Raw genomic sequence first — 20325 nt, 5'->3', positions numbered from 1 at the left:
GTGTTGATTAAATAATCCTCAACTACCGAGAGCTGGAATTAGACGCCAAACAGCTTCCCTGGGGCAGGCCACGCTCGGGGCGACGAAGAACGCAGGGAAAAGCTCCCCGCTGGGCGACTGGTCCCGCCTGGCCACGACCCGGCCTGGGGGAGCCCCCCACCGGACATGCGGAGGCGCGGCCCCCTCCCGGGGGCGGGGGGGGGGATGCCCCCAGCAGACCTCCACGGCCCCGCGGAGACCCAGCACGCACGTTCACGCCCCTGCACCTCCCCACGCGGACGCTGCCCTCAGTCCCGTGGGCGTGGGCGTCGGTGGGTGCCTCACCGTCCACTCCTCTCCTCACGAGCGGGCGCTGTGGGCGCTGGGCGTGGGCCCTTCCCAGGCGGGGAAACTGACTCCCCGACGCCCAGGGGCCGGCCCTCGGTCCCGCCGAGAACACAGGCAGGACCTCGATCCCCGTGTCTGCTCGCGCCTCCCACCGTGCCACGCTGTGAGAGCTGGGGGGGGGGGGAGGAGCAAGGGACAGGCCTGGGCCACGCGGCAGGACACCAGGGGACCCCCCAGGGAGCACAAGGACAAACACAACGCGCCTCCTGGAGGACCCCCCGCACTCAAAATCGGGGAACAGAGTGTGTTTATGGTAGAAATACCAGACGCGTTACCGAGCGCAACGTAACGTTCGTATTAAATGTTAAGATAAACCCCACAGGGTCCGGGACAGACCTCGCTAAACACGTGCCGCGCCCACCACACACGGGAAAGCCTCCCGAGCCCAGAACACGGCGTTCGCCGCGTCACGGCGTCTCATGCATCCGGCCACTCCCAACGCACAAGGACGGAGCCTAACTTCTCCAGTAAACACTGTGACTCCTGGGCATCGCCGGGCAAGGGGGGACTGAAGAGATCTGGTCGCCCTGTTCTTTTGTGAGTCGTTAGAAGCACCCAAGAGCCCTGGCTGTGGGGCTCCGTGGACGGAGCGCGGGCCAGGTCCCCAGTGGGGGGACATGCGGGGGCAACCACAGCATCGGGGTTTCTCTCCCTTCCTTCCCCCCTAAAAATAAACAAACGAACAAAATCTCTAAAAATAAAGGGCACCCAGGAAAGCCACAGTGTCAAAGAAAGTCTCCCATCATCCCGGCCCCGAGGGCACCCAGCCAGGGCGCTCCCCACGGTCAGAAGGGGGCCGGACGGCGCGGGCGCAGTCAAGGCGGCAGCCACAAGGCCCGCGGCTCGCCCAGCGGCCCGCGCCCAACTACGTGGGACCGCGCTGTGCCAGCTGCCCCGGGGCCCCGGACCCCACACCGGCAGGCGCCGGGCACACACGCTGAGGGAGGCTCTGCCCAGCCCGGCCCTGGGGGAGGGCAGGAGCCCGGCCCGCACCTCACTCACTCCCGCTGGTGCACACAGGCCTCCGACGGGATGTCCCCCTTCCAGAGCACAAGCGCCGACTCTGGGAACTTCGCTCAGGCACGGCGACACCGGTGACACCGAGGCGCTCGGGGGTCACCGCTTCCGTGCTGCTGCTGCCCTAACGCAGGGCGCCCGCCCCGCGGCCCACAGGCCGCGTGCAGCCCAGGGGGCCCGACACAAAACCGAACACGCACGCAAAACACCATGAGGTTTTTTTTGTGTGATTGTGCATCGCAACATACTTCACGTGCGGCCCCCGACGGCCCTTCCTCCTCCAGCGCGGCGCAGAGACGCCGGGAGGCCGGCTCCCCCCGCAACAGAACCCGCGGCGCCCCCCCCCCCATCAGCCAAGGGTGCTCGTCGCTCCACCCACAGAACCCGAGTTCCCGACAGACGGGCTCTCAGGCTCCGCCGCGGAGCCGCGCGCTCACACTGGGAAGGACACCGGGCCGTCAGAGCGGCACGCATGGCGTCTCTCCCGGCGGGTGGCATCGCGGGACGTGGCCGACACTCTGCCCTTAACAACACGCAGCATCGCGGTCGGTCAGCAGGGAGCAGACCCTCCAGGTCAGCCACGGGAGGAAGTCACTGGGCCCGACTGTTCGCTTCTCGAGAACTAAAGAGGTTTGGGTCATTCTGGGGGGAGTCCCTGGGCGAAGGGCTTTTTCTCCATTTACACCCCCACCCTTCTTTGGGACGCCCTGCCTACGCGGAGGAACAGCCGGGGCAGCGGGGAGCTCCACCCAGGGTGGGGCCGGCTGCTGGGGTCCCCACCGTGGACCGGCCCCTCCGTGGGGCAGACCGGCCCCTCCCCCGGGGGCAGATCGCCTGACCCACCGGAGCTCCCGGTCCCCAAGGGCCTGGGAGGAGACAGAGAAGCCCACGGCGGCGGCACCTGGGCGCCCACGGAGCAGCAGCAGCAGCAGCAGCAGCAGCAGGGCGGCAAGCGGCCGGGTCCCGAGGTTCGGAAGCACCGAGGGGCCTGGTGGGGGCTGCTGTTCTCAGCGCCCTCCCCGTGCCCCTTCCTGGGAGCCCCCCCAAGGCCCAGGCCAGCCGGAGCTGTCCCTCCCCTGCCCGGGCCCCAGCCCCCCAGGCTCCCACACAACCCGCTGCTGCACGGCAGCCTGCGACGCCCCGAGACGCCGGACTTTCTCTCTGGGGGTCTTCACGGTCTGGCCGGGCGCAGGGCGGCGAACTCTCCCTCGTCCCCACCCTGGTGCTGGCCCGGTCACTCCCCGAGGGTCCCACACCCCCTCCCTGCCGGTCCCGCACCCCCTCCCCGAGCACAGGGGCCCAGATGCCCAGACGTGGGCAGGCCACGCCTTGGAAGGCAGGCGGCACCCCTCAGTCATCCTGGCACTGTAACCGGAACATCAGGGAAACTCGAGGCACATTAATTGAGCATTAAATTAAATGAGAAAAAGACTCCCAAGTCCCAGCTAACGATCCACTTGTCTCGAGGAATGAGAGCACGGGAAGAGATTCCAGCCTGACGCCCGCCGTCGACAGGAACCGGGAGTCAGCCGCGCTCACGCCGCCTCGCCTCCCCCCCCCCCGCCCCCCTCGGCCCACCGCATCCGCACCGGGAGCCAGGAGAGCCCGGCCGAGGGTGGGTTCCGATGCTCCCCCATACACACCTCCCCTCCCCCCGGCCCAGGCTGGTCGGTTCCCAGCGCCCAGCACCCAGCACCCAGCACGTCCAGATCGGCGCCATGCAGAACGCAGTCAGTGAAGGCTCTCTAACATGAGAAGGCTGGTTTGCATTTTTCAGCTAGTTAGGAATAATAGATATTACCCAAACACACACAATGTTTTCTTACGTTTCTTCCTTTTCTAGTTTAAAACTGCATTGCCTGCCCTGGCTGGTGTGGCTCCGTGGATTGAGCACCCGCCTGTGAACCAAAGGGTCGCCAGTTCGATTCCCAGTCAGGGCACATCCCTGGGTTGTGGGCCAGGCCCCCGGTTGGGGGTGCACAAGAGGCAGCCACACTCTGATGTTTCTCTCCCTTTCTCCTTCCCTTCCCCTCTCTCTAAAAATAAACAAACGAATAAAATCTTTTAAAAAAATAAAATATAAAAAAAACAAAATTGTACTTCCTTCGACTTCCGTCAGCTCCCCTGGGCCCACGGCGGGCGCACAGCAGGCCGCACCGTCCGCGTGCGTCCCCCTGCGGCCCTCTGGCTCCGTCCCGCCCGCCCGGCGCCGGTCCAAGCATCCTCTCCACATTCAGGCCTCGGCTGCCTCTCTCTGGCCGCCTCCTAAATCCACAGGCCTCCCCGCCTCCCCCCCCCCCCGCCTCCGCAGCTCTCTTCCCAGTTTCTCCCTGTATCTTCAGTCAATAGGATGCCTCTCCTGACCCCACCCCCAGAGGATCCTCCTTCCTCTGTGAGCCCCTGGGAAGAAGCACCCCAGGGGTCCCGACCCCACAGAACCCACGTGGGGGACCTCGGTCATGAGATGTCCCCTCCGCTAAGTTCCAGCTCTCAAGCTGACCACTGCGAGGAGCCTGGGCTGTTGCGTAACACCTGACAGGTTGGAGGGCTCGCTGCTGCGCGGGGCTCACTGGAGAAGGGGAGAGCAGAGATGGCCGAATTTAACGCAATTTCCTTTGTGTGCTCCGGCTGGCCCAGGCTTGCAACACCGAGATGACGGTTTTACCTTTCTTCAAGTGCATGCAGCTTTAACATCGTCCGAGAAAAGGGCTTCGGAGGGGTAAACCGTTTTCACCCTTCGGCTCACTAGCGTAGCTACGCGGACCACCCCCCAGGAAGGCCCCTCTGCACCTGCAGAGTCAAAAACGAAAGGGACCCTGCAAACAGAGTCAAAATCCCAAACACGGGGAAGCGGCGAGAAGCAACTGAGATGCTTCCATTACGGGAAGGACCTCGTTCCGGGCACGAGCAACAGCGGGGATGCTGTGTGGGAATATCGTCTCGCCAGAGCAGCGGGCCGCTGCAGCCTGCCTGGCGCCCGTGCAGCGTCTGCACACCCTTCCCACTGAGTGAGGCCATCTTATTAATTCCAAAATGAATGGGCAGTGTCCAAGGAAAATAGCCCGCCTTCCTTCCGCCTCACAGAAAAATCCACATGAGTGTCTTTAAAAAAAAAAAAAAGTCTGGAATTCTCCCTGCCAGCTCCCCCTGTGTGCCTGACTCCTGCATTGTGACAGCTGGCAGGGATGGCGTCTGGGAGAGACACCTCACGTCGCAGACCTCACGGGGCTGAGGTCTGATCTGCGGGAGGGATGCAGGACTCCCCAGCCGCGCTCCTGCCACCTGCACCCGCTCTCGCGAGGGCGCCCGACCCTGCAGGGCATTCCCCAGTTCTCACACTGGGGAGCCTTATTTTGCATTGGCCCGAGAATCTGTTGTCTCCCTACTGATTCCGAATGCACACCTGGTCACAAGACAGGGGCCAGGCAGACCCCCGCTCCCGCTGGGAGAGCCAATGGCTGTCCTCGCTGAGGCCAGACTCCTGCCCAGGATGCAGTCCTGTCCCCGGGCCATTTCCAAAGACATGGGGAGGCTTCAGCACCAACTGCTGGCCCCCCGGGGTCACACGGGAGGATTTCACGGACACACAGGGGACAGAGCACAACATGTCCAAAAGCTTCACCCGTGTGTGCTCGCCGCAAACGCCAGAGGGAAAAAAAAATTATGGCTCCTCCTCAGTGGCGTGCCGTGAATGTAAATCAAGGAGCAGCGACAACGCTGCTCGATACGGCCCTTATGACTCCGCAGGAGTACACGCACAGGGCGCACACTCACTCTCTCTCTCACACACACACACACACACACACAGCCCCGTGTCATTCGGAAATCTGATTCACAGCCTCACGCGAAAAACGTGACATAAAACTGTCTCCTCCGGCGGCCCGGGAACCGAAGGCTTCTTAAATTTCAGAGCACGTCCACAGCGCCCCATCCGTTTCCATGTCGTGCTACGCTTCCCAGCCAAAGGTAAAGCCTCTCCCGCACAGGATTCTCCCCCCAGGGCTGCACATCAGAGCGCGGTCCCCGCGGGGCGACGGCGGGCAGGCGGCGGAGCGCGCGAGCGGCAGCCCGGCGCCTGCGGGCGGAATTCGCCCCCGGCCGGCGGCGCAGCGCTCGGCCCAGGGCGCCCGTTCTGACCTTCCGCGTCAGCGAAGGTGGAATGCGTGCTTTCTGCCCCAAACGGGGGCCCGGGCCCGCCCGCCGCCAGGCCACTGCAGCTCGGACTATGAATCAGTCGGAGGCTCATCTGCAGAGGAATGACTCAGTATAAACTTTTAAATAATGGTTCGAAAAGAGACACGCCGCCGGCCCGGAGCGAGCACGCCCGTCCGTGCGGACACCGAGCCAGCCGGCTTCTCCCGGGACGGACGCCCGCCCGCCGCGCAGCAGATGCTGCTTTCTCGCCGCCCCGAGGAGGGTCACGTTCGCAAGAGGCCTGGGCGCCCCGTTTCCTGAAAAGCTACGGAGCCCCGGCCCCGGGCCTGGCCCCGGGCACAAAGTTTCCCGAAGTTGAGGCGTCCGGGAGGCGGGCGGGCCGGCGGGGATCGGGGCGAGGCGGCGCCGCACCGGGCACCGGCCGCCCGGCGCCGGGCCTGCGCCGCTCCGGCCCCGCGCCGCCGCCGAGGGCGCGGGATGGAGCCCCAAGATAGCCCCGCCGGGCCCGCCCGCTCGCCGCCGCCGCCCCTTACCCGCGGTCCGCCGCCGCTCGCCGGCTCAGGGGCTCCGGGCGCGTCCTCCGCCGCGGTCCGCAGCGTCCTGCTCCCCGGGCAGCCCCATGTCGGGGGGCGGGGAAGGGCCGGCGGCCGCCGCCGCCGCCGGCTGGAAAGTCCCTGCTGGGCTGCAACCCGGCTCGCGCACGCGGCGCCCGGCCGCGCCGCGCTCCCTCGCGCCCTCACGCTCCCTCTCGCAGCACTTCCTCTCGCGCGCTGGAAATCCCCGCCGGCCGCCGGAGCGCGCCCGGGGCGCGCGCGCCCCGCCCCCGCCCCCGCCCCGCCCGCGCGCGTGGGAGCCGCAGCGGCGGCTCGGCCCACGCGCCCGCGCGCCCGCGCGCGCCCGCGCCCGGTTGCTAAGGCCCTCCGCGCCGCGCCCGCGGGCCGGCCTTAGCAACGGCGGCGGGGGCGGGGGCGCCCGAGGCCGCCCCCCGCGGCCCCGCCCGCCGCCGCGCGCCCCGCCCCCCAGCTCAGCGCGGCCCCCGCCGTGGTCCCCGCCCCCGGCCGCCGCGCGCCCGGGCGTCCCCCTTTCCGGGTCAAAAAGCCACGCAGGCCGCGTGGGGCTCGAGAGGTGCAGGTTTCCTCGCGGTCGGGAGCGATGGCGTCACCCGGTTCACCAGGGCAGCCGCCCTCCCTCACACTCACACGGCCACACTGGCACACTCATGGCTACTCACACACACTCACGGGCACCGCATTCACATGTGTTCTCAGGCTCACACACACACAGCCTTGGACATTCTTACACAGCCACACACACGCACACATTCTCAAACATTCTTATGCACTGTCACACACACTTGTTCACACACACAGGCACTTGGGGGCACTATCAGGCACGCTCGCTTAGACATGCTCACGTGCTCTCTCATTCATACACACATCCGCACGCGCGCCAGCACACACGCACACACTCACACGTGTGCCGTCTCTCACACAAACACGCAGGAGGGTGGGACTGAAGGTGACCCAGGCTACCTGGGCCACTGCTCTTTCTACTGAGAGGGGGTCGGCTCAGCCCCGGTCTGGCTGGACTTCCTCTCCTTGCAGCCAGGCTGGGTCGTGGTCAAGTGTGAGCAGGGCGGCCAATGTGCTGAGAGCTCCCAGAGTTCTCAGCTGGCCTGACTGCGCCCCTCCTCCAGTGACCCCAGGCCTCCTGGGGCACGCGGCACCCTGGACTGGGGGCACCCACTTCTCCAGAGGCGTCAGCCCTCTAGCCCCGGAGCCACCCAGGGTTCCCCGCCGTCGCCTAAGACTGCACCCAGCCAGGCCCAGCGAGGCGGGAGCAGCGGAGGGCCTGGCTCTGGGAGGCTCCGGGCGGACAGAGCCGAGAGCCCGTCCCCATGCCAGCCAGCACGTCAACACCGAGGAGGCAGCACAGACTTCTCATTTTTCTCTCCTCAGGACTGGTCAAGATTCCCGGATCAAACACGCAACTCGGTGTGCAGACGAGGCTTTATAGAACTGTGCACCTGGAACCCACAAAATTATGTTTACCCATGTCACTCCAGTACATTCAATACAAATTAAATAGAAATAAAAGACTCCGGGAGAATGACAAGCTGGAGCCAGTCCTTGTATTCCTCCAATGACTCATGTGACTAGAGGTAGGAAGTCCAGCATCTCCTCTTGCGGCTTCCCCACAGAACGTTCCAGAACCCTGGACAGTCTGAACAGGCTGATGGAGCTTCCTCAATCAGCCCCAAAGTTGCTCATTCTCCAGCACAGTCGTGGGGCCTTGCTACCCAGGCTCAGCCAGGCCAGGGGCAGCCCGGCTCGGGCCACTAGAAGGGCCCGTCTCTTTGAATTCAGACCAGAGAACCAGAGGCGCTGCCATCCACCAGGCAACCGTGTCCGGGGACAGGCCAGCCCTTGCACACCGGCCCCGGGCCTCCGGGCTGGACCTGTCACAGACTGGCTCCCCCTTCCCTCGAGCTGCGTTCCCTTCCACAGCCCGGGTGCCCCTTCCCGCCGGTCGGAAAGTGTGGTAACCCTGACCTCAGAGGATCACGGGCCCAGCTGCACCCCCCACCCCAGGCTCCGAGGCCTTTGTGTGTTTGCCCACCTCCTCCCGTGTCCACGTCCCCGGGCTCGGGACGCTGTCGGCTGGGGACCCACTCCCACCTACCGCCTCACACGATGATATCGCAAGGGGTCTATTTAAGACGTTGCCGAAGTAAGGCTTTGCCAAACATTCCTTAGGCTGAACTAGTTTCGGTTATTTTACAATAAGCAACGAGGCAGACACCTCAGGAAGACCTGTCAGAGGGCCGCGCCAGGACTCCCATCCTCCGCCAAGGCCATTACCAAGCAACTCTCAGAAGGCACCGATGCAGATACCACCTGTGGCCGAGCCCTCTGCTGGCGAGGCCCCTGCCTCCGCCTCTCCCCCCCTTCCTCGTCCTCCTTGGTCTTCCCTAACTGTCCCAGCTACGGGGGGGCAGGGGCGCAGGGCCCAACGCGAAGTTTGCCCCCGACCGGGCACCGGCTTGGGGAGCGGGCGTCAGGTCCTCTGCAGTGACCGCGCTGGCTGGGCAGCAGTGATGGGCAGCGAGGAGAACCAATCACGGCTCTCTCTGCATTTCAAAGGCAGAGCTCTGTTCCCTATGGCAACGTGGAACAACAAGCCGGCGCCTATCTGGACAAAGAACCGTCTCACAGGGATGTCTGCGGCATTGCATGGTCCGCTCTCGCTGCCGTTCCGGGAGGGGCGCCCCCAGGTATCAGAGCGACTCCCGCGAGTGCCAGGGCCCGAAAGCCAAGCCCGCTGGCTTCCCAGGGCAGAGGGAGAAACATCCACTGCGGGGGATACTGTTCGGGGGCTTCAGCGGGCCTCGCCCGGGGTGTAACTGTGTCGGTGTTACGAGCAGGCCCTCCGGTGACACCTCCCCACACAAAGACCATCGCCCGGGGGTCTCCCGGGGGCTGAAACCTGCTGGCAACTTCTCCCACTAAAACACAGCAAAGATGGCATCAGGAGGGACCTGGACGCACGACAAAATCAGAAAGTTATGCTAACCGCTCACACGAGTGGACTCCAAACTTTGTGCCCCAGGCGGTTTGAACCTCGGCCCCAGGCCGAGTGACAACCGGCCCTGCCTTCGTCCTTTGCGCCTGGGCTGGGGCCCCAGCAGCCTGAGGTTCTGGGCCATGTTTAGTCCCTGGAAGTGCGTGCACTGAGCTAGGAGGAAGAAAGTGAACCAGAACCAGACTCCCCACGTCTGGGCATCCCAAGGCCTCTCGAGAAAGCCAGGCCGGTGGTGGGTGAGCAGAGGGAGGGGGCCCCGCCCAGCGCTCCTTCGAGGAGCTGGGGCTGCAAGGCAGCTCCCGCAGGGGCAGCTGGCGTGGGCGTCCCGCCTGCGGGCCAAGAGGGGTCTGGTTAGACCTGTGACAGCCGGACTGCTCCGCTCCGGGCTGGGCGGCAAGGATGAGCAATCGGTGGATTCCCGAGCTCAGGCTGTCCTGCCCCCACCCCCAACCTGTCCATTGTTCTAGAACGTTCACCTCTGGGAGGGATTTGCCGTGCAGGTAGGTGATGTTTCACGGCAAACCGAGTTTGAACCTCCCTCTGCTTTCTCGAGGTGGATGCAGATAATAGGTTCCTGTCCCAGGGGGCCCTAAAGGGCTGTGTGCTGACACTAAGGTGACCGACGCCGGCTTCTTGCAGCAGGTAACTATTTTCTTTGTGACGAGCAGGCTGCCTGAATAATAACGCTCCCTCAGCCCGGGAGGAGTTTACTAAACACAGGCTGTATGGTACTTGCCGCAGCCGGGGCGGAGGAGCCTTGGGGACACGATTAAAGGGACGGTGGGCTGGGGTGGACGTCCCCCCTGGGCTCTCTGCGGACCCTGTGGCCCAGGTCCCAGGCGTCCCCGGCCCGCTCCTGAGCCTCTGAGGGGCCGAGCTTCCCCAGCACGGGGTAGTAACGGCACGAGCCCGGGTGCGCGTCCACCCAGGGGAGCTCACGCGGGGGGCCCCGTGGAGGGGAGGCCCTGCCGGGGCGGGCCCTCGGGCCCTCGAGCACATGGGCGCGTGGGGCAACTGCCCCCCGTGGCTGTGTTGCACAGGAAACGGTCTTTCCTCCCTTGCTGTTTCTTTTTGAGTGTGAGGCAAACCAAAAAATTCCCCCACAGATGGCGCAGGAGCCCAGATCGGACACCCGAAGCCGGGTCTGGGGATTTTGCTCCCCCGGTGGGGCGCCTCATTCTGCAACTCCGAACGCAGAAACTGCCGGCGGGGCCCACCCCAGAGAGGGCTCTTCCGGGCAGCTGCTCCCAGGCCCTTCCCCAGGAAGGACACGGAGGTGCCCCCCGGCCGCCCTCTGGGGACACAATTCCAACAGGTCTGCTCGAAGTCGGGGGGCGGCGGGGGGAGCCCAGGATGGGGCTGGGACGCTGCTTCCTGCTTCGGGGCAGGTGGATGCGACATCTCTTGTTTCCCAAAAGGCAACAGAAGGTAACAAAGGACGGAGAGAGTGCCCCCCCACCCCCGTGTCCAGAGCCTGGCCCCATGGTTCTCCTCATCTTTAAAGCTCAGATTAATTTTGTCCCAGGATCAGTAAAAAATAACGGCCACTTAGGGCTCTTGGAAATATTCTTTCATTCATTCGCTCATACGCCCCCAATGCTCACCAGACGGCTGAGGAGCCAGAGCTGCTCCAACCCCGTTCTGCTTGTGGACCCCCCAAAGTTGCTCTGGCCCAGAGGTGGGGGGGCGGCGCATCGCAGCTGCCGGGCCCAGCCCAGCCCGTGGGCCCTGCTAGCGACTCTTAGAAGGCGTCTTCCCTGCTCCTTCCTCTTCCACTCCCCTCCGCCCCAGCTTCATGACCCCTGGGCGGGCTGTGAAGACAGGCGGCCACCCACTCCCCAAGGCTGTTTTCAGACCCGTGTGTGCAAGGGTCCAGCTGCCACTGGGTTGCTGAAAGACCTGAAACCCTAATAACACCATAAATGCTTTGACATTTGCCCGGAAAGACAAGACAGCCCAAAGATACGCTTCCTAATGCCTTTTGTAATCAGGCAAAACCCATTCAGCTACACGCATCAAAGCGAAGAGGCCCTCGGAAATGCTGGAGTGTTCCCCAAGCCATTCCTTGCCACCCTCCACCCCCACCCCTTACCGCACCCACCCTGCCCCTCGCCGTTCTGCCCCACGGGTCTCCCCATGTCCCCCCGACAATCATGCCCTCCCACCATGCCTCACCATCTCCCTGCCACCCACCTTGTCCTCGCCACCAGCCCTGCCGCCCCCCACACGCCCGCCATTCCCTGCCACTCCCCATCCCCCCCACCACTCCTCCTCTGCCAACCGTCCCCCCCACACACGCACACGCACCACTCGCAGCCCTCCGGGTGCGGAGGGTGCCACTCCCCCACAACTGCTCAGCCCCCAGCCCTGGCTGTACAGCCAAGGCTGCAGAGCAGGCCGGGGGCGGGGGCCAGCCCCGCTGACCTGCTTCTCGCCCCGAGCTCTGGCCCCAGGAGCCAGCTCCTGCCCGGCCCTCCCCACGTGCCTGGCCCTCGACAGCCCCACCTCTCTGGCCGCCGGCCGCATGCCCAGGGCCGCCGACCCGCTCCGGCAGGCGGCAGCGGCGGCCTCGGAGGAGGCCCACACAAATTTCGGGCAGGTTTCCAGGGTCTCCAACAAGGACAGACCTAGAACCGGCCCCCCCCGTCCCGTCCAGCGGGAACCACAGAGCCGCCTACCGTCCTGGAAGTTTCCCTCCTGCCTCCTGCAGGGGAGGCGGGCTCGGCGGGGAGGAGGCCCCACTGGGCGGCCGGGGGCACCTGTCTGGCCACAGCCGCGGGCTCCTGATGTGCGGGAACTTTCGCTGACATTCATCCACACGGCTGCGAGCCGGGCACGTTGAGAGGCTCTGGGGGCGGAAAGAGAAATGAAACTAGCAGGGCCGGCGGACACACACACACACACACACACACACACACACAGAGTGAGCCTGTGCGCGGAGTGACAGTGGGGACCAGCGGTCTGGCCAGTCCCCAGGAAGCCCCTCCTGGCCCGTCCCCGTGGTAATGGGGAGACACGCTGCCCCCGATCGGTGTGTCGTGTCCATCGCTGCACGGCGCGTTGGACCAGACCGAGAGGCTCCTCGGACGGCGGCCATCGCTTCGAGGTCTCTCAAGATTTCTGTCCGTCGGGCATTCGGGCAGGGTGAGCCGGGCAGGGCCTCTCCCACAGGTGCAGCTGGGCGACCGTGGGACCTGACCGGCGCGGGGCTGGCGGGGCGCCTCTCCACGTGGGCGGGTGTGGGCTTCCTCAGCACCGGGCAGCCTCGGCGCGCGCCGGCTTCGGCCACCTGCCACTGGAGGTCACACGGGGTCACTTTTGCTGTTCTGTGTTGGTTCCAAGCAAGTCATCAGTCTGCTCAGGTTCAAGGGGAGGGGGCACAGACCCCACCTCTCAACAGGGGTGTCCGGGCCATGTCGGAGAGAAGCATGTGGCACAGGACACAGCGCTGGGCCACCCTGGGGAAATGCAGCCCCCACGGCTGCAGGGCCTGAGGAGGGTCTGGGAGAGTGTGGTCTGCTGAGGGTGGGGTTCCAGTAAAAGCCAGTGAGGGCGGGAGGGAAGCAGGCCCAGGAGGGGGAGAGCTAGCCGAGGCCAGGTGTGGGAACCGGGCGAGCTGGGCCCCAGACCGGTGCCTGGGGGCCCAGGAGCACAAGTCACACCCGAGTCCCCCTGCCCTGAATAAAGGGGGCCAACCTTTTGTATCCTGGAATCAGCCAGCCTCTGGCTCCACGCCACACCCCGTGTGCACGCAGCAAGCAGGAAGAGTCTGGGGTGCGAGCCTCCCTCTCCAGGAGAAGGAGGCGGCAGTGAGCCGTTCACAGCAACGTCAGGGCAGCTGGGGGACAGGCGCTGCCCTAGGGAGGGGGCCGGGGAGCGGCGGGGGCACTCGGCGGTAGGGGCCAGAGTGGCCACCAGCTCCTCCCAGCCCGGCACCTAGGCCCCTTTGCCCCCTTTGGGAGGAGTCTAGGGGCTTCCGCTTACAGGCGGGGTCTGCAAAACAAAATACACGAGCACACAGAACAAAGACAGACTTACGGATGCCGAGAACAGACTGATGGTCGCCGGAGGGAGGGGCTGGGGGACCGGGTGGCTGTCGTAAAATCAGTCTCGGGACGTGCGTCCAGCCCAGGGAACTGATCAGTAACAGCGTGCTGACCCTGTGTGGTGCCTGGGAGTACCAGATCTGCTGGGGTGGCCACGGCTTACTTAAGTCATGTCTAATCACTGTGTCGGACACCTGAAGCCCACATAATACTCCATGCCAACTGTATTTTTTAAAAAGATTTTATTTATTTCTTTTTAGAGAGGGAAGGGAGGGAGATAGAGAGAGAGACAGAGAAACATCCATGTGCGGTGGCTGGGGGCCGTGGCCTGCAACCCAGGCCTGTGCCCTGACTGGGAATCGAACCTGCGACACTTTGGTTCACAGCCCGCACTCAATCCACTGAGCTACGCCAGCCAGGGCTATGCCAACTGTATTTTAATAAAACTTTATTTTGAAAAGGGAGTCTATTCCCCACTCGAGTCTGGGCTTGGCTGCGTGCCTGGCTTTGGCCCGTGGGACGCCGGCGAAGGAGAAGCACGCCGAGGCTTGTCAAGTGCGTGCATGCTGGAGCGGGCGCTCTCTTGCAGCACGCGGCGCCCCGGGGCCGTGGGAAGCAGCTCCGGTTCACCTCCGAAGGGGCTGCGTGGAAGAGAAGCAAGGCATTTCGGCCCAGAGCCTTCCTCTGCCGGCGAGGTGCGGCGGGTCGTCCCAAATCACCCAGCCCCGGCTGAGCCGCGCGAGGGAGCCCGCGTGAGACCGGCGGCATCACAGGCCAATACGTGACTGTTACTTTAAGTCACTGAGTTTCTGGGTTGTTTGTTACACAGCAGAGCTAACTAGCACAGGCACCAACGGCGCCCTCTACAGAAATCCAGAGGCCTGCCAGTCCTCGAGGCGTGCATGGATGGAGAAGAAAAGGAACTTTCTCATGCATCTCATCCTTGCCCTCTGACCCTCTGACCCTCTGGCACGCTACCCCCGCTGAACTGCAGAGTCATCAACCAACACTGTTCCCCGGACAGCCGGAGCGTCCCAGCCCACGCGTCCGGCCTGGGGCTCAATCAGGAGCTCTGGGGCTCCTGAGGGTCCTGGGGGACTCCTCAGAGCAGCACCCCACTCGTTAGCCCGTGCGTTTTGCTCTTGGGGCTCTGACCTCTGAGGCCCCCAACTTTGGGTTTGGGTAAACAATCAGGGTCACCGGGTCATCTCTCCAGTTGCCACATCCTCAAATCACAGCTGAGCAGCTGAGTCAGCGGCTTGGACGAGCTGAGCTTCCCCTCACGAAGCACTTCTGGGGGCTGGTGGGTAAAGGTTTCGGTATTAAACGTTTAGATTCTGCTACGATCAAACTCGCGCTGGTCCGGAGGGAAGAGCTGTGACTGCATTCCAGGGTAGCATTTGAAGGGGTTTAGTGATTTTCCATTGATTTTTCTGAATGTCAAGTCTTTGTAGGAGGACTCGGCCTGTGGCGAATTTCGGATTTAAAAAGACCCAGCCACGGACGTGTGAGACCGAGGAAGGGTGGTGACGATCTCGGATTCGAACACTATAAAACTGCCAAGTTTTCAATTGATTAGAAATCATCTCCCGAAAATGTTGTCAGCCCCCCGCGCATAACCAGCGAGGCCTGGTCGGAGCTTGCTCTCTGAATCCGACGTTCAAGCTCAGATCTCAGGCCATCGATCGGCTCCCGCCGCAGAAAGCCCGGGGAGGCCCAAGGTCACGCTGTAAGGAGAAAACGTGGGGGCGGGGCCTCCTCCCTTCCGCCCGTCTTTCTGTCTGCCCCTCCCCCCACCCCCTGCCCTGCCCCGCAGCCCAGGAAGCTTGCGGAAGGTGCGGTCTTCAATTTTACGGAGCAATGAGTTCGTTGTAAATATTTATTAGCTATTTAGTGAACACAATTAAATTCCTGGCTGAGCTTCGCATGGCTATTTTACTAGAATTAGCTCAGGCCTACTTTCGAGTCTGAGCAGGTACCACCGAGTCGAGCGGTGCAGACACTAAGCGCAAATGAGGAGTCGGTGCCGACCCCGGCCGGCCGGCCGGTGGGTGGCGCCGTCCTGGGCAGGAGGAGCAACGGGCCCGGAGGGGGAGCCAGGGCCGTGCAGAGGCCCCCGTGCGTGCCTCTGCGTGGGCAGCACCCCTCTCCCCGCCCAGCGTCGGAGAAGCCCCGGGCGCCTCTCCCAGGACGGGAGGGGGCGCGCGCGTCGCCGCCAGTGCCCTGGGGTTGAGACCCACCCCGAGGAGACCTACGGTCGCCGGTTGGCGCAGCCGCTCCAGGGCTGGGAACGCGAACCCCAGCCGCCGGGCCCCCCACACAGGCGCCTGTTTCCGTCTGGTGAAAACGACGCTCGCCGGGAGATGCCGCTCCAGGTGTCCACCCTAGCGGGTGATCACGCCTCTGCACGCGAACGTGTGCACACGCGCGTGCACAGCGGGCTTGGTCATAACAGCCCAGAGGTGGGACGAGCGACTCCCCTCTGCCCAGTGAGGTCTCCGCTTAGCCTTACGACGCTCGGCCTGTGGCGGCAAGCGGACCGAGTGCTGACCCGTGCTGCAGGGCGGAGGAACCCCGAGGCCGCCGGAAGCCAGGGGCGCGGGACCTCACGGTTCTGGAGATGTCCAGAACCGGCGAACGCAGAGACCAGGCGTACACTCGTGGTTGCTGGGGCTGGAGGGCGGGAAACCGGGGCGACCACTAGGCGTGTGTGGTTTCTCTCCGGGGTGATGAGCTTGTTCTAAACCGGCTTGTGGCCATGGTTGCACAATGCGGTGAATACACCAGCCGCCACCGGATCGTGCACTTCAGAACTGTGGGCTTCCTGGTACCCTGGTGATACCCGGCTTTAAGAAGGACTTCCACCTGGTGGCGCAGGCGACACCCAAGCTCTGGCTTCGGAGCCCCGCCCCGCCGACCGGCTGCGGGACCCACGTCGGCCTCCCGGCCCGGTGCTGCCCTCGCTGCCAACAGGTTGTGGGTCTTCGAGTTTTAGGCGAGGCCCGAGGCCCTCCTGGAGGCGGTGGCTGGCACAGCCCCATCGAAGGCTGGACAGGCCGTGAGGCCCACCCCGCCTGCTTGCTCCAGCTCTGGCCTCGCTGGGCCACCACCTGGGACACGTGTCAACACGGGGTGGCCTTGGGCGACACTCAGTGGATGTCCTGGGTGGAGACGCCATCTTCTAGTTCCTAGAAAGTTCTAGAAAGTAGCCTTCTCTTCCCACAGAGACCGCAGACCCTGGGAGGGCAGTGCAACAGCCGTGGGTTTTGCCTCCAGCTAGAAGTGGTGCTTTTGCTGCCCGGACCTGGGTGGCACACGCATGGGCCCCTGAGCCCCACGCCACCGCCCCAGCTGCCAGCATCCAGCTCCCAGCCGGCCGCCTCCAACCGTGAACCGCAGGGGGGGGGCCCTGGGTCTCCTGTCCCATGACTGGCTCAGCTCGGGGCGTGACCCAACCTCCGCAGGTGAAAGGGCAAAGGCAAAGCTGCGCCCCCTTAGCGCGCCGACGGGTGGCAGGGCCGTGACAACCACGGTCTTCGCAGCCGCACCCACTGGAGCGAGAGGGCAGAGGTGGCCCTTCCAGACGACGATGCCACCGCTGGCGAACAGGTCGGCCCAGAGCGGCCTTTCTTTGGGAAAGGTCACCGGCTTTCCTTCCCTTCCTGCCGGTGGTTTGGGGGTCCGTGCCGTGCACTCGGGCACGCCCCAGTGGGCAGCGGGCCGGGCGCTGGCCTCAGCAGTGGGGGCAGGTAGGCCCGGTCCCCAGGTGGGCTTCTCACCCAGCCAGGGGGTCCTGTGCCCCTGGAAACACTCACCCCCCCCCCCCAGCACGCTGGCCTGGAGTGTGTCTCCCTCGGTCAGCGGCGCGGCTGGCCCCTGGAGCGGACGAGGCTGGTCCCCACTCGTGCAGGGACCGGGCGCTCACTGACGTTTTCCTGGGCGAGGCTCCTCCTGCCGTCAACCAGTGGGGATGCCAGAATCGCCCACAGTGACTGCGCACAGGTGGCCCGAGGAGTCTGAGCCCCCTGCCCCCTGGATGGAGCTAGCTGCCAGGGCCAAGGCCGGGGGCGCCTGCAGGCTGGGGTTCCCTTCTGGAGAGGCCGGCTGTGCAGACTCTGGCCCGTCCTGGAGGCCGGGAGGCTGGGGCTGGTTCTGCCCGGTCTCAGTTTCTCCACCGTGGGTGGAGCGGTCCACGGGCCTTCACGTCCCTCCCATCTGAGAGGCGCGGCGATTCCACCGTGAGGGTGGCGGTGACAGGAGGAACAGAGGGCCACAGGCCCTCGCCCAGAGAATTCATTCGTCCGCCCATCCATTCGTTCCTCGCGTTCCTGCGGCTCCACACAGCGGTTCCGCTGATCTCACGGCTGCTGAGGCCGCAGGGACGTTTCGGCGGCAAGCCCGAGGTGGCCTGGGGCAGAAAGACGCCAGGGTGTCACGCACGCGTGACACGGCCGGACAACAGGAGCCCTCAGCGGTCGCCGCTGGCTGCGCTGGGAAGGCGGGAGGTCTGCAGGTCTGATCTGCAGGCAGAGGCCGCTGAGGGAGGCGACAGGACACTCCGCTCCTTTTCGGGGAGGGAACCGCAGGCAGAGCCAGGCGGAGGCAGCTGCTGCGACCGGCGGCGGCACAGCGACGCCGCGGACGGAGCAGGCGCCAGAGCTGCAGCCGGCAGGTGAGAAGTGGGCCTGATCCGCCGCGGCGCAGGCTCTGCGGTCCGCGGGGTCTCACGACTGACTGGGCCTGCAGGAGGGGGCGGCGCCGTGGGTGCTGGGGCTTGGGGGGCTCTGGCTCAGGGCCCGGCGGGAGGCGCCAGGCGCGCGGGTCTGGGGAGGAAGGGCCGTGGCGAGCTCGGGCGTGTGCAGCCTGCGGCCCCTGGAGCGCGCCCTGCGGAGACCCCAGAGGGGCAACGCGGTGCGGGGGAGGCGGAGCTCAGCGCCGGGGCGGTGGAGGTGAGGACCGGGACGAAGAGCAGACTCTGCGAGGCCCTCGCCAGGCGGTGGGTCCTTCCCAGCGGGGAGCGGTGCTGCGGCCAGAGGCCCGGGCGCCCCTCGATTTCCACGAGCCCGCGCACCCCGGAGGAGGAAGGTGAGAACCAGGGGAGCGGAAGCAAGGCCCCGGCGGTGTGCGCAGGCAGGACATGCATGGTCGGCTCCGGGGTGACAAAAATAACTCGAGCCCAACCTCTCCCCTGAGGGGCTGAAATTCCCCAATTTTCCAGCGGGGTTAACTTTAGCGAGAGTTGAGACAGCGCGATAGAAGGTGGTTTCTGAGTCTCCTCGGGTGGCCTCGTTGATGCTGGCCGCGGGGTCCACCCTGCCTCAGTTTCCCCAGCATGAATTGTCACGGTCAGAACTGCTTCCTCCCACAATTTCACCCGGGGAGTAGTCCCAGCCCTTGGGCTTGCGCCCCGACCCCACTGAGCCACCACTTTCTGCTCACGCGTGTCTCACGTTCACGGTCCTCCAAGCCCCGCCTCCTCACCGCGCCTCCAGCGGGGATTTATAAAGATTCCATAGCTCAGGACTTTAATGAGAGCTAGGATTATTATTATTTTTTTATTTTAATTGTGTTCGAGTACAGTTTTCTGTCTTTTACTCCCAGCCCAGCCCACCCACCTCCCTCCCATTTCCACCCCCCCCCCTAGTTTTGTCCATGTGTCCTTTATACTTGTTCCTGAGAGCTAAGATGATGAAGATCTCCTTTTGCTTTGAAAGTATCTCACGAAGTACTTTCTTAAATAATCAAAACTGAACTCCACCTATCAAAACACGTGACGAGACGCGTCTGGCTCTGTGGTGTGCTCCGGCGACGTCCCGGGGCCACCGCTGTGGTCTGTGCCGCCGCCGGAGGAACCGGCCTCTGTCTAAGTCCGGGGCTTTCGGAATCCACATGCTTCTTCTTTCGGGCCACCGCTGCCTGTGGCGACACTGGCCAAGTCACGGGCCGGCCCGGGGTGCTCCTGTCCTGAAGATACACACAGGCCAAAAAAAATCACGCTGACGTCAGAGGTCGGCACCGACCGGCCAACCCCAAAATAAGGATCGGTATGTATTCCAGGAACGCAGGCTTATCTATACTTAGGATGTGGAATCCAGCCTCGCTGGCTGACAGTGAGCTCATCACCTCCAAAAGCCCGCACTTGGAGCAGGGCTCAGCCGCCATCTGCCTGTGGGTCGGCCCGCCAGCCTCTCCGAGCCTGGGGCCCCCGGACGGACCCCTTCCTGGCCGCTGCTCCCGTGTGGCCGGAGTGGGGCTGCCCTGGGGGTGAGGCTGCCATGGGGGACCACAGCGGACCGAGCTCGCCGGAGCCGCCCCGTGCTCTCTCCGCCGACGTGGCCCAGACGGGTGTCCCCTCCGGTCCACTGTCGTGGTTCCGAACATCGCTCCAGAGAGCCTTGTCTGCGCTCTGCACAGGGCGGGGCTCGGCTGGGGTGCCGCTCGGCCGCACACGGGCTGCTGCCCTACTGGGTGGCAGGCAGGGCGTTCTGTGGGCCCAGTGGTGGGCTTCCGGGGAATCTCACTGACCCAGAACCCCAGCGCCCAGAGCCCCCAGTTCTGGGCTGAGAATCGTCCCGGCCCCCGAGGCCCTGTGGGCCCGTCAGCCCTTCAGAAGCCGCTGCGGGTGTCACTGCTCCAGGACGCGCCGTGGCTCCCGTGGTCAGCCACGGCGGGGCCAGGCGGCTGAGCGGGGCTGAGCAGGTGAGCGGGCGCCGGCCGCGGGCGTCCGTGTCTGCCGCCAGGCCAGAGCGACGCGAGGGCGAACGGGGCGCGCGCCCCCCGCCCCCCCGGGCTGCGCTTCAGCGGGGAAACCGCCCGCGTCCGCAGTGCGGTCCGTGCGTGCGCGCGCCCGGCGCCCGGCGCCCAGCGCGGGGGGCGGGGGGGCGGGAGGCCTAACGGACTGGGCTGGGGGGGGGCTGGGGCGGCGGGCAGAGGGCGGCCCGCTGCGGCGCGTGCTGGCCAGCGACCTCGCCACACCGTGTCCCAGGAGGCGCGTGTGAACCCCCCCGGAGAACCCGGCAGGGGGCGGGCAGCCTTCTCCTCCGGGAGCCGAGAGGAGGGCGAGTCCGGGGAAAGGAGGCTGGGCCCAAGGCTGGGAGGGGAAGCTGGAGGTCCTTCTAGGGGCGGGGGGAACCCAGAG

At 65.2% G+C, this 20325-nt stretch overlaps 1 protein-coding gene and 1 long non-coding RNA gene across 3 annotated transcripts in view; one reads left to right on the top strand and one right to left on the bottom strand.

The window, feature by feature from the left end:
• TRAF3 (TNF receptor associated factor 3) overlaps positions 1-6321 on the bottom strand; it is an 87744-nt gene extending 81423 nt beyond the window's left edge. For both annotated transcript variants that reach the window (XM_045822576.1, XM_045822579.1), the window contains exon 1: positions 6093-6321. The gene's annotated coding sequence lies outside the window, so the exon portion shown is untranslated. The remainder of the gene's footprint in view (positions 1-6092) is intronic.
• A 2438-nt stretch (positions 6322-8759) lies between these two features.
• LOC123808161 lies at positions 8760-10579 on the top strand. The gene is made up of 3 exons (XR_006783766.1): positions 8760-8833; positions 9695-9783; positions 10248-10579. It is a non-coding gene; the product is annotated as an uncharacterized LOC123808161 (long non-coding RNA).
• The last annotated feature ends 9746 nt before the right edge of the window (positions 10580-20325 follow it).

This window comes from Phyllostomus hastatus, unplaced genomic scaffold, assembly GCF_019186645.2.
Source record: "Phyllostomus hastatus isolate PE091 unplaced genomic scaffold, TTU_PhHast_1.1 phas_scaffold_501, whole genome shotgun sequence".
Classification (NCBI taxonomy): domain Eukaryota; kingdom Metazoa; phylum Chordata; class Mammalia; order Chiroptera; family Phyllostomidae; genus Phyllostomus; species Phyllostomus hastatus.
Note: the sequence above shows the minus strand (reverse complement) of the source record. Positions and strands in the feature narration are given on the sequence as shown.